Here is a 12833-nt window from a genome sequence, read left to right on the forward strand (position 1 = left end):
ACTGGCTTAGTGGTAGAGGGTGGAGTGTGGAGGCAGGTTGAATATTGAAAGAGACTGTCACAGTACTCCAACCTTGAGTAAACCAGAGCTTGAGAGACTGTGAGAATGTAGGTGAATGATAGGAAAAGCAAAGTACCCTTGAGGAGGTGACGCAAGAAGTTAATCCGTCTCAATATATGTTAGAAATGTGTGTGGAAAAGGAATGTGTTGAGTCAAAGGTGACCCTGAGGTTGTTGGCCTTGCAGGTGGAGGTAGGGGGAGGGTCAAGTGGGGCTGGTCAGAGATTGAGGGGGAAGGATGGCAAAGGTGTATTGATGAGGAGGATGTCAGTCTTGCTGGTATTCAGACAGAGACCGTTGGTAGTACACCAAAAGCAAATGGCAATGAGGCTATCAGAAATAAGGAGGTATAAGAGGTGGCCAAGGGCAGCCAGGAAATGAGTTGGTTGTCATCAGTATAGCACTGGAAGTCGTACAAGAAACTGATAATGCAGTAGTCAAGACCTGCCGGGTGCTCTTTGTGAATTGAGACTGAGAGGTCAGACCCCTGGTGAACAATACAGGTGGAGAAGGAGATTGAAGAAAGGAAAGAGCCAACTTGTAGCTGGGCGGGTCATGCCAAACACACATGTCATTGAGTTACGCACATCAAAACTCACCAGATGATGCATCATAATCCATCCTCTCTCCCACTCCACGGATTTGTTCTTCTGGGATGAACTCTGAAGTGATCTCCTCATGCTGAGTGAGTTCATCCTCCTCTGGTGGTGGCCCACCACCAGTCACCAGAGACATGGAGTAATTGGAGGCACGCTTTTGCTTAGCATTGCGTCTGAGGTCATTCCAGTGCTTGTAGCAGTCCTGAGCTGTGCGCACCTGGAATCCCATGGATGCCAAACCATCCGCAACATGCTGCCAGTGGACCCAACACTGGTGATGCGTTGTATGGCATTGAGGGCTCACAAGTATAACGCGTTGGTCTTCCGACACGTACTCCACAAGGAAGTCCAGTTCCTGCTTGCAGAAAGGCTTCTTCCTTGACATGCCGGAGGCCGGTGCCATGTCTGGGGTCCCAGCCTCTTGTGCAGGAGCACGCTTCCTCCTTTTGGGCGGTGGTACTGACCCTGAGTGGGCAATGTGGCCTGATCAGTGGGGGCAGTGGCGCTGGTGGACTGGACAAAGGCAGTGGGTGTTGGTATGAGGACAGAACGTCTGGCTTGGGTCTGACTCACTGGCGGGGTGATGTTGCCTGCATCTGCACATGCAGTTACCACCACCCGGCTGCTTGGGGCAGCATATGTCATAACTGCCCCAGATACTTGTGCCACAGTCACAGCTACAGTGGACACACATGACCCCAACCTCCGGACAAGATGGAAATCGTCCTGGGAGTCCTTGTCACACAACGCAACATGTGCTTCCTGACCCAGAGCCCGGGTGGAGGTGCCCACAGCTGCACCTGCAGCTACCACCACCGGTGGGTCCGTGACAGCAGATGTAAATTGCTGCTGAGTTATATGGGTGCCAGGTTGTGATACAACAGCTGCATCACCAGGAGCCACAGGGGGTGATGGCATGTCTGCACCAGCACGTGGCTGGGCATCCCATCCCAGAGGGGCACCCCTGCCTCTTCCCCCCCTGTAGCCACCCTGGCCATCCTGGACTCCCCGTCCTCCCTGGTCTCCGCGCCCCCGTGCCCGACCATGCCCAGCCCTGGGAGGTTGTCCAACTTTGCCGCTCTTGGCCTTTGGTGGCCTCCCAACCATGGCACCAATGGAACATAGGCTATGGGAGGTTCACTCAACAATTGTCCTGGGCAATTGGCTAGAAGGGGGCAGGGTACTTGATGGAATACGTACCCCAGTGTCCCTGCAAGGCTGTCTGTGATCCCTAGGGAAAAATGACAGGTCACGCAACACTCAGGCACCCACAAAAAAATAAATTAAAAAAATATTCAAAAATTGACAAAATATAAGAACAGGAAATTGAAAAACAAAAGTGCACGTGACCCTGGTAGCCCACGTGCGTGGATTTTACCTACAGCAGTACGGTGTGGCACGCAGGGACACAAAAAACACATACGCGTGGAACACGCGGGCTACTATGACCTAGAAAATGGTACGCATGCACAGGGGGAACCACAGTGGGAAAAGTAGTGTACGCGACTCACGGCCTGCCTTGCGTGGAAAAGAAAAAAAGAAACACACGCGTAAGCAACACCCCACCAAAAGAAGAGGTATGGACTTCAGACGCTGTGAAGTAATCGCATGTGATTGAAGCAGAGTAAACACATGCGTCGGTCTCCACGAACAGCACATACATTGGTCTGCTGGCACGCGCTCACCTTTAACTGGAGCTGAAGGCAACACCTGCGCGCATAACGTCACTTACGCGCTAAGGCCCTTTCCTCGGATTACACGCATTCACACATGGACGTGATTTTTTTGCACGTGCAGATGCACCCGTGCTGAGGGAAACGCCCGTGCGTGTTACATCACAGATGCGCTTACGCCCTAGGGCCCTTTCCTCAAATTACACACATTCACACGCAGATGTGATTTTTTTGCACGCGCGGATGCACCCATGCTGAGGGAAAGGCCCACGCGTGTTACGTCACAGGCACGCTTACGCGCTAAGGGCCTTTTTTCATGTGCCAAAACACTCTGTATCAAGCTAGCCACGCGACAACACACGGAAGACCACGTTCCTGCTCAGAAGGCCATTTTCCTGCCCCCCAGAACACTGAGCAGACTCCCACCTGCCATCAGCTGCTACCTGCTTGCTGGCCACGTGCCCTGCCATTTGGTGCCTGCACGTCAGCCATCTGCAGGGGTCCAGTTGCTGTGACCACCCTTCTGGAACAGAAGACTCCAGACTGAAGTTCCATCGCTCCACAGCCCAGCACCAGGACCCAGTTGCCCACTCACACCTACCTCGGGGGTTGCCATGTCAGGGGAAACACCATAAGACACCACTGGCAGCCCCCAGCCAGAGAGGCAGAGGGCTGCCAGCTTCACAGCAGAAGAGGTTGGCATCCTGCTGGAGCAAGTCCTGATGCATTATGATGCCCTCTACGGAAGAATACGCACCGACAAGGATGGACAGGAGAGGATCTGGCTGGACATCGTGGTTGCCATCAATGCAGAGGGGGTGGCAACCCATGACATACAACACATCCATAAGCACTGGGAGGACTTCTGGTCCAGGGCCCTCAGGAATGACCGGCGCCTCTTGGAAGCAGCGCATGCAGTGAGGCGCCGGGTCAACCTTACCACCAACGACATGAGGGTACTGGAACGCATTAACCCAGCGTCGACTGCCAGGTCCCCCAGAGGGAGACTGGTCCGGAGTCGAGCGGTAAGTGACCATGCGTACTTGTTGAACACAGTTCATGTTGAGGTGTGCCAGGAGTGGTCGGCTTGGACATATGTATGAAAAGGTCCAGGTATGGATGTGTATGTGCAGGGACATGACCGTGCTGCATGTGAGTCCTGTCATGAGTGATGCACATCAATGGTGTATGTGTTCCAAAGCATGATGCACAACTGCATGTGGAGATGCACACATGTTGGTATTTCTGTGTATGTACTATGGTATGGTTGGGGTGTGACACATGGATGCTGGTTACACCTTCATGTATGTTCATGGCATACATGTGCATGTGTGGGTTGCACGCGTGCGACAGTGATACAACATGGATGCATGTGACACAGACATGTATGAACCCGATTGGCAGATGTGATATAGTTGCTGATGATTGCACTCTGAAAGGTAGTGGAGATGTACAGATGCATGTCTGTCTGTTGGCATGTGTGCATGTGTTTGGCACTCCCCATGTTGCTTGTGAAGTAATGCCAACGTTCCGATATTCATGGTGGTGTGTGCGTATGGATGCTGCTGCATGCTGCACGATTCCTGTCAATTTGTGCATGTGTGTGGGTTCAAATGATATGAGTGTTGGGGAGTGTGATGGCATCTGTGAAGTTTGACACTGCCACTCATGTGCACCTGTCACATGTGTATCCGATGCCTGTGTTCTGTCTCTCCCTGTCTGCAGTGTCAACTGATGAAGAGGGCGGAGACGGTGCTGTGGAGCACAGAGGCACGGATCCCACTGCCAGTCGGAGACCCAAGGCCCAGCTCTCCTCCCACGTTGGCATCTCTTCCGGGAGTAATAGTCTGGTGCCACGTCCATGGCCGCAGCTGCCGAGGGAAGGTCCAAGAGGCGAAGGTTGGAAGTGGACTCCTTGGCAGCAGTAGGGGCAGCTGAGCCCCCAAACGGGCCTATGGAGTAAGATGGCACAGAGTCATCCAGGTTGGTGCGAAGTTTGGTTCAGGAGGAGTCCGTGGAAGGCCCACGCACGGGGCCTGGAGGGGGGCATTCCACTGGTGCTAGTGGTGCAGTCCAGGGGCAGGGACAGGAGGCAGCACAGGCCGCCGCGGAGGTGCTTGTGTGTAATCCTATACCCGATCCTGTGACTACATCATCCCGCACCAGCAGGGATGCCTTCGTCCAGACCCGTTTTCAGGGAGGGGATGCGCGAACAACAACTGGTCTTCCTCTCCCTGTGGACGTGGCCATCCATGACCGGATTGAGCCTGTCCTAGCTGAGGCGGTGGTGCGTCAACGTGGTATTCGGGATGACGTGCAGAGTTCTCGTGTGGAAAATGCACATCAGTTTGAATACCTCATTGACCACGTCAACCTACAAGGACGGGTCACCAGTGCTGGGTTCCTCCGTGTGCTGGATCTTCTGGCGACCCCCTCCTCAACTGAACCCCCTATGCGCCAGTCGTCCTCCGTGCCATCTTCCTGCCCAAGTATCACCTGGGCACCCTGTGGAGCTGCCCCTGACCCAGCGGCTAGGCTGGTGGAGGACACATACCTGCCACAGTCAGGAGTCGGAGATCCATCACGGGTGACCACCCCAACAACTGTACCCCAGCAAGAGGAGGACGTGCAGGCATCGACAAGCAGGGCACATGCACGGCAGCAGCAGGCTCTGGGTGGGAGTGATGATGGCTCTGGGCCATCAACATCAGAGGGGCAGGCATTGGCCGGAGGGCAGGAGGACCCTGGATTGGGAGTGTCTTCCGTGTAGCAGCAGTTGGGCCAGCGGATAGATGCAGAGTGGCAGTGGGCGGAGGAGGTATGGCTCATTATGGTCAGGGCAGAGAACTCCATTCAAAGGGTATTGAGGCGGGCTGAGTGCCTCGAGGCAACTCGCAGGGAGTTGGAGGACGCCATGACTGCTTCCCTGCGAGACCTCGAGGCCAGGGAAGAGGCCCGCCTCTGGGACATCGACATGGAGTTCGATGATGCCCGCCTTTGTACATAGTTCTTTAGTGTTAGGTTTCCTTTGTTTTTTCTTTTTTTTTGAGTTAATGGACTTTGTTCCACTTCATGTATATAGTTTTTTATTCATAGGACTTTTTGCTAGGTTTCATTTGTTTTGGGGATCATTGACCCTTTGGACTTGGATTGTATATAGTTGAAGACTTGTACATACTTTCTTTTTTGACATTTTCCATGGATCAATGATTTTCTTTTTTTTTATTATTTTTTTTCATATTGACATTGGCGATGGACCACTTTTCTTTTTTCATGCTGTGGATTTTTATTTTTCATTGGATTTTCTGGGTTTTTTTTTGGTAATATCTGTCATTGTTTATTGATTTTCTTCATGTTATTTCATTATGTTTTTAATACATTTACTCTATCTTCATGATTGGTGTTGTGCATGTCTCAATGAACATTGCCTCAGTCATGTGTTGCCACTGTGATTCTTTTAAGACTGTCATGGCATGGGTAATTTGGGAGTGGGTGCAGTGCATGCTTGTACTGGGGTCCAAGAGGGATTTGGGTTGGCATTAGGGCCATGGGTCTGTTTTGTTAGGACATGTTGTTTGGTGGGCCATGTGTCAGGGCCTGCTGGCAGTTGCCCGTGAATGGAGGTGGGTGGGGGGTGTGGGGGGACATGAGTCTGGGCCTGCTGGCAGGTGCCCGTCAATGGGGATGGGTGGGGGTGTGAGGGGACATGAGTCGGGCCTGCTGACAGGTTCCCATCAATGGGGGTGGGTGGGGGGTGTGGGGGGACATGAGTCGGGGCCTGCTGGCAGGTGCCCGTCAATGGGGATGGGTGGGGGGTGGGGGGACATGAGTCGGGGCCTGCTGGCAGGTGCCCCTCAATGGGGGTGGGAAGGGGGTGTGGGGGGACATGAGTCGGGCCTGCTGGCAGATGCCCGTCAATGGTGATGGGTGGGGGTGTGGGGGGACATGAGTCAGGGCCTGCTGGCAGGTGCCCACCAATGGGGATGGGTGGGGGACAAGTGTCGGTGCTCCCGACTGCATGGTGCCATGTGGGCTGCCTGTGGGCATGGTCTGGGGTGATGGGCTGCCTGTGGGTCATGGTCTGGGGTGATGGGCTGCCTGCGGGGCATGGGGAGGGTGGGCACACCCAGGAGGGCACACACTGCCAAATCGCGTGTGAAAGTCCACGCACACCCCCAGAATACACGTACCCCACTTGCACCTGCGAAATCGCATGTGAAAGTCAATGCGCACCCCCGGAATACACGTAGGCCAGCCAAATTGCGTGTGAAAGTCAACATGCAACCCTCGGAATACGCATAAACCGTGTGCGCTAGAGAAAACGCATATAAAAGTCCCTGCGCACCCCTCAGAATACACATAGGCCAGCGAAATCGCGTGTGAAAGTCCACGCACACCCATCGGAAAACGCATACCCCACTCGCGCTAGTGAAAATGCATGTAAAAGTCCCTGCGCCCCCCTCAGAATACACGTAGGCCAGTGAAATTGCATGTGAAAGTCCATGCGCACCTCTCGGAATACACGTACCCCGCTCGCAGTAGCGAAAATGCGTGTGAAACTCCCCACACACCCCTCGGAATATTCATACTCGCTCGCGCTAGCAAAAACACATATGAAAGTCTACGCGCACCGCCGGTATACACGTAGGCCAGCGAAAACGCGTGTGAAAGTCCATAGCTTATTGTAAATGGAAATTTATCACATTATTGATCAATTTCAAATGGGATGTGATCAAGAGTGCAGATCATGTTGATTATTTGGGAGTACGTTTCAGTGAAAAGCTGTCAGGGAGACACCAAATTCATTAAAGTGAGCTAATCATTCTTAGACGTGTAGGGGTGACTCACTTTCGAAATACTTTGGAGGGCAGGCATTTCCAACCCTTATAGAAGTCTCCCGTGCCCATGCACGTACAGCCATTTTATACAGTCTTATTTTATTTTCATCAATTTATATGTTTATATGTTATTTGTTTATATGTTTTTACACCTTTTCATTTGGTATTATGGATTGTTACAGTGTATATGTTGAATGTGATGGAACGTTTCCAAACTTAAACTGAGTATGAAGATGATAATGGTGACCAATCTGGGCCCAGGCATCAGCACTTGAATGTAATGCCCGGATTAAGAAATAGATGAGAACGACAAATCTACTCTTCCACCATTGTACAGCATGTTTTAAAGACAGCCTGTAATATCTTCAAGCGTGGAATTTCCGTGTGTGGCAACCACAGTACAAACTTTGCCTCCAGCATATTTTTAGTCTAAATCGTTGAAGACCTTCAAACTACAGAACAAGGAATAACTTCATATTTGGAGCTGCACGCTTTGTGATAAAACTGTGTTCTGGGGTACCCTTGGACCATGTTGTGTACCATTTCTTTGTGGTGCTATATGATGCAATGGACTTGGTTAATCCCAGAAAACATCTATTGCTGCCCTCTCAGTAGCCAATACCCTTACCACTCAAAGTCTGTGCTGGCAGAACAGAAGAGTTTGCTATTTTTCTTCAATTGTTCTAGTGGCTGATTGCAGTGGTAATCGACTGCCATATCTGAAGACTTCATTAGTGTGTGCTTCTATTGTGCTTCTACTTTTCTATTCTTGAGTCCTGCTCCTGCTATTTCTAACCACACAATAATGATTGTATGTTATAATTTTGAATAGTATCTCTTAACAGTACAATAGAATTAGAACATGTTGTTGTGCTTAAAGGAGAAAGGCTTTTCATTTAACAGTTCAGTAGTGTAAGGGTTGAGTTAATAGTCAAAGACAAAGAAGGGTCATGCATGCTAATGGAGCAGACTCAGGAAGGTTGCTGTGAAACAGTGGATCCAAGTATTTAGAAAAAGGTTTACTAAGAACGTAATCAGTGGTTGCTATAACATGAAATATTGTCAATACACATCCAAACCCAGTTAAATCTTATGTAAATACAGTTGAATTCTGGACGATATATTTACTAGACTGCAAATTTATTTGCTATTATTGACCATGATGTTTGCCAGGAAATTATGCTGATTTCATTAATATTGATTGGTTGCATGGTTAAGTGTAATGAAGATGAAATATGCAGCATTTTATATTTTTCCTTTTATGAAGTGAAACTTTATGTTTTGGGCAATGCTGCATGGGCATCCCACAAGCGAGGCAGGGTAACTGCTGTTACCATCGGCAGCTGGGAGAGGGGCAGCCCCAACCTCCCTGTGCCTGCTCCTCTCCTCCCCCCAGTTACGGAGACACGCAGTCTCAGCAGCACAAAGCCACGGAGGGTAAGGTGCGAACAGTCATCTCACCCTTCCTCCAAACAGCAAGGTGCTAAGCGCCATAAGGAAAACAACCGTCAGGCAGGGCCCAGGTTCAAAAGAGCTGCCCCCACCAGGGTGCCAGACAGTCGGCTAGCCGGCCGGGGGGTGCGACAACAGCAGCCCCCACCATATACACAACAAAAACCAAGGGCCTCCCCGGGTCCTATAAATATGAGCAGCATGCTCAGAGCAAACACAACCTGTTTGTGGACCCTGAACAGGGACCCAAGCAAACAGGAGGTTCACTGTTTACTCAGTGTCTTCCAAATCTTCTTGCTTCTTTACCACAGAACCCGCCCACCCTACAAAAAGGGGAGAAGAACAAAAAGATGTACAAGGCACTGTACGGTGCCCACAACAAGTCGTGGGACACAAGAAGGCGGCATGGGTCAGAGGGGGTAACCTCAGGACCCGGTGCCCAAAAGTATGATAACATTATGATATGTGATATTGTTATTGCCATAATCATATCTGTACAATAAAATCCTACGGCCTTTTATTGCCAACACTTGACACAAGTTGTGAGCCTATCATAACGGGAGAGGGTTTGGGGTTCGGCCAAAACTAATGCATGCATATGGGTTCAGCAGTTACCACTAAGGTATATTTACAAAAATGCTCTGTTATTTTCCTTGTTTGCTGTGATATGTTGGCATGTTATATTCTCTTTGATCAAAGAACTGTGGGTCATAAAAGGTAAATGACTTAGATTTATGCCAACATGAGATTTTCATGAAGGCGTAAAAACAATGGTTTGCCATGGAAATCGTCTGCTTTTTGCACCATTAGGTCAAAGGTAAAAGTAGGGACTAAGCATAGAGGCGGTCCAAAGGTAAAAGTATGGGACTACCCGTGGAGGTGAGTACTAAGGCATGCATACATGCCTAATATCATTTACAGAGCTTCATTCCTCTTTAAAAAGGTAGGAGTGTGGAGTGGCGTGGTCAGCATGTGCCGTGTGAGGGCCAGTGTTAAGTAATTGAGTGTGAATGTTGTGTGTGTGACTGGTAAGGAAGGAAGGTGTGTTGTGAAGTACTTTGAATGTGTATGTCTGCTAAGAAAGGGAGGTATGTTGTGAAGTGCTTTGATTGATGTCTGGAATGCATGAGGTCAGAGTGTGAGGTCATAGATAATGTTGTGAGGTGAGAGTGGTGATAGATGAGTTAGGTAATGCTGATATTTCAACCCACACAGTTGGAAGTTATAAGCCAGTGGGCTCCAACTAAGCAACTTAGTGGCACTTGTTGTAGTAGCAATAAGTAGCATATGAAGTAACCTACCTGAAGCATTTTGATGTATCCTTTATAAGACGCCCATGTTGCTTTTAAGGCAGGGCTTACGCGTAGTTTCCTTCTCTGATGGAAACACCTGATGCCAGCATCCCGCATTTATTGTCCGGTATATGTGACTAACCTAAGCAGGAACTGCACTATCAAAGGAGCCCTGAATGTGTAGGTTGGTACGACGATATATTATTTCCTCTTTTCTAAGCACCCCCATTCATGTGATGATCAAGTATCAACCATTATTTGTGATTTATTAGTCCCTGTTGTTTAGTTTAGATAGTCAGCACTGTGACGCTTCTCTGCCCTGACATTCACAGCGAAGATGAGCCCAGCTGACCACGAGCAACATGATTGACTGAGAAGCAGCAACCAATGGAGCCCAGGCATCCCATATGGAGCTGGGTTTAGTATATGTCTCCAGCCAATTAAATATACTGATGTGTTACCTATAAATGATGTCACTTATGACACTTGGTGCCTTTTTTATGTGCTGCCCATTTATCTTTTGGCAGAGCGCACTCGGGCAGCAGAGTTCTTTGCTGGTATTTTTTATTATATAAACTGTGTCATCCTTACAACTCATCTCTTGGTCTCATTCCCTGACGAGGCGTGTTATCTTTAGTTTCGCATTTTTATCAGGACACATGTATGAGTGGGATCCTTCATTTGGTCACCCCAACGTGATTTCCTCTAGACCCCATACCTGCGGCGAGATCCAGGGCTTCTCCGACAAGGATGCGCCCACCTACGGCTGACCAGTCCCCAAATACGCATACGCAGAATTAAAAGGTTCTTGTGGGTTCCGGCTTTGCGAATACCCCGCTGTTCGATGGAGCCGGATGCGGCCCCAGGTATAGGCCCATATGTTGTAGATAGCAGCAGAGACACTATGTGAGCAGCTAGAGTGAATCTATCATGGGGGATAGCTGCATTCTAGCACCAGAGGTGTTGTTCAAAGTTTGTTAATCAGGAGAGACATAATGTGAGCAGCAAGACCACATTTTCTCGTGGGGGATATCTGCATTCTAGTGCAAAAGGTGTTGTGCAAAGTATGTGCAGCAGGAGTGTCATTTTGTGAGCAGCTAGTTCGTTTTTTTTTTTTGCGGGGAATAAAACATTAGATTCAAGCATTCAATAAACCCACAATGCACCCATATTCAGAAACATCATGTGCACCTAAACTCATTCAGATTCCCAACATATGCTGTGTATCAGAGCACCTAGATTTTAGACTTCGCTGCACTCTATTTATTTATTTATTTATTACGCATTTATCAGGTGCCTATACAACCTGATGGTGTTGCCAGGCGCTATTCTTTTCAATGTATTTATTGTTTAATTAGTCTGTACCTAGATTCTCAACATTTAATAAATTTGGGTTCAGCAATATATATGTAGTGGTTGTGAGTGTGCAGGTTTGGAGCATCTGCAAAATCTGAAATGCTCTCCAGGATCAACCAAATGTAGTATGTAAAACATGGCGTGAATACGGTTGCAGTGGAAATGGCCTAGTGATTGCCAAGGGCAACCACAAGGTATACCAGTAAAAGTGAGGCAGACAGAGAGGCAAGGACATTGTTCTGAGACGCAATATTCCCTACCCTTGCCATCTTACCTGGATAGCAGCAGTGGATTCATGTAGTGCGATGCATTGTCCAACCTCATATCCATTTCAGTTGAACCCAAACACCCACCCTCCACATCATGGCTGCCGAGGGAATTCAGGCCATGGATATTATTGGATACTGGCGGGAAAGCCAGGTCTTGAGGAAATTATTGGATACTGTCGGGGGGAAATTCTGCCGGGGTCGGCTGGGCCGTCCGCAGACCTCCAGGCAGGGAGGCCCCAACTCCTCCCGTGTGTATCCCAGATAAGATGAGATAGAGTATGAGACGCACACAAGGAGCAAGGTGACTCTGCTGTTTATTAGACAAAACGGCAGGGATGGGTCAAGGAGCGCACGCGTTCGTCCTGACACACACTCAATTGTGGGGCTCGAAGGCCCTTTTTACTGTAGTATGACGCGCTACTTGCGTCACTTCAGAAAGTTAACAAAAAACCTATCGCCACTCTTAATTGGGTGTTCGAGTGGTAGGGTTAGTATAGCACACATATAGAGAAAGATATTAGTGGACAAGGTGTAGTCAGGTGGTATATCTGGGTTGTCCCTACAATTAGATACATGAAAATTGTTACATGAAGGCTCCTGAGGATTGGCTAAATGTGCTGGCGTCAGTGATAAGAGCCCCAAGTTCTGATTGGTGCACCCGTGAGCTTCCCAGCCTGGGACCACCGTCGTTCCCAGCTCTCGGTGTACCTGTAAGTTGCAACAATGTTTCACTATGGGTACATGCAGACAATGTGAGGACTTATTCATAGCTAGACGGGGTACCGTTCCCACTGTTGCAGATGTCCATTGAGCCTTTCAAGTGTATCTGCCAGTGTCTCGTAGCGAGGGATCCAGACGCCTCTGTTCTCCAGGGTTTGGCATCTCGTCAGTTTCGGCTTGATCACGTGGGGAGGGACCGTGAAAGAGGCATAATTCTGCACAATTAATATTGTTTTTCTACTGTGCGTCTGGTTTAATTTGTCGGTGTGACTTTAACGTTGGTGCGCGGAGCGCGAGGTTGCAACATCGTGCCTTTGATGATTTGCTCTTGGAACGTGGGTTTGCAACATTGCGACCTTGGCTGGTTGCTTCGCCAAGCTCATTCTGCAGGATCAGCAACTGACTCTTGTCTTGTTGATGTTCACGGGAGCTCTTGTTTGAGGCCTACTTTGGCCCGGTGCATAAGTTGTCCGTTTGGTGCACAGGTGCTTTAAGTTATAGGAGCATATAATTCCATAATCGGTATTGTCTTTATTATATTTTCCATCGTTGTACCTGATTTCAAAGAGAAGCGT

Source organism: Ambystoma mexicanum, chromosome 1q (assembly GCF_040938575.1).
Source record: "Ambystoma mexicanum isolate Mex_15411 chromosome 1q, UKY_AmexF1_1, whole genome shotgun sequence".
NCBI lineage: Eukaryota > Metazoa > Chordata > Amphibia > Caudata > Ambystomatidae > Ambystoma > Ambystoma mexicanum.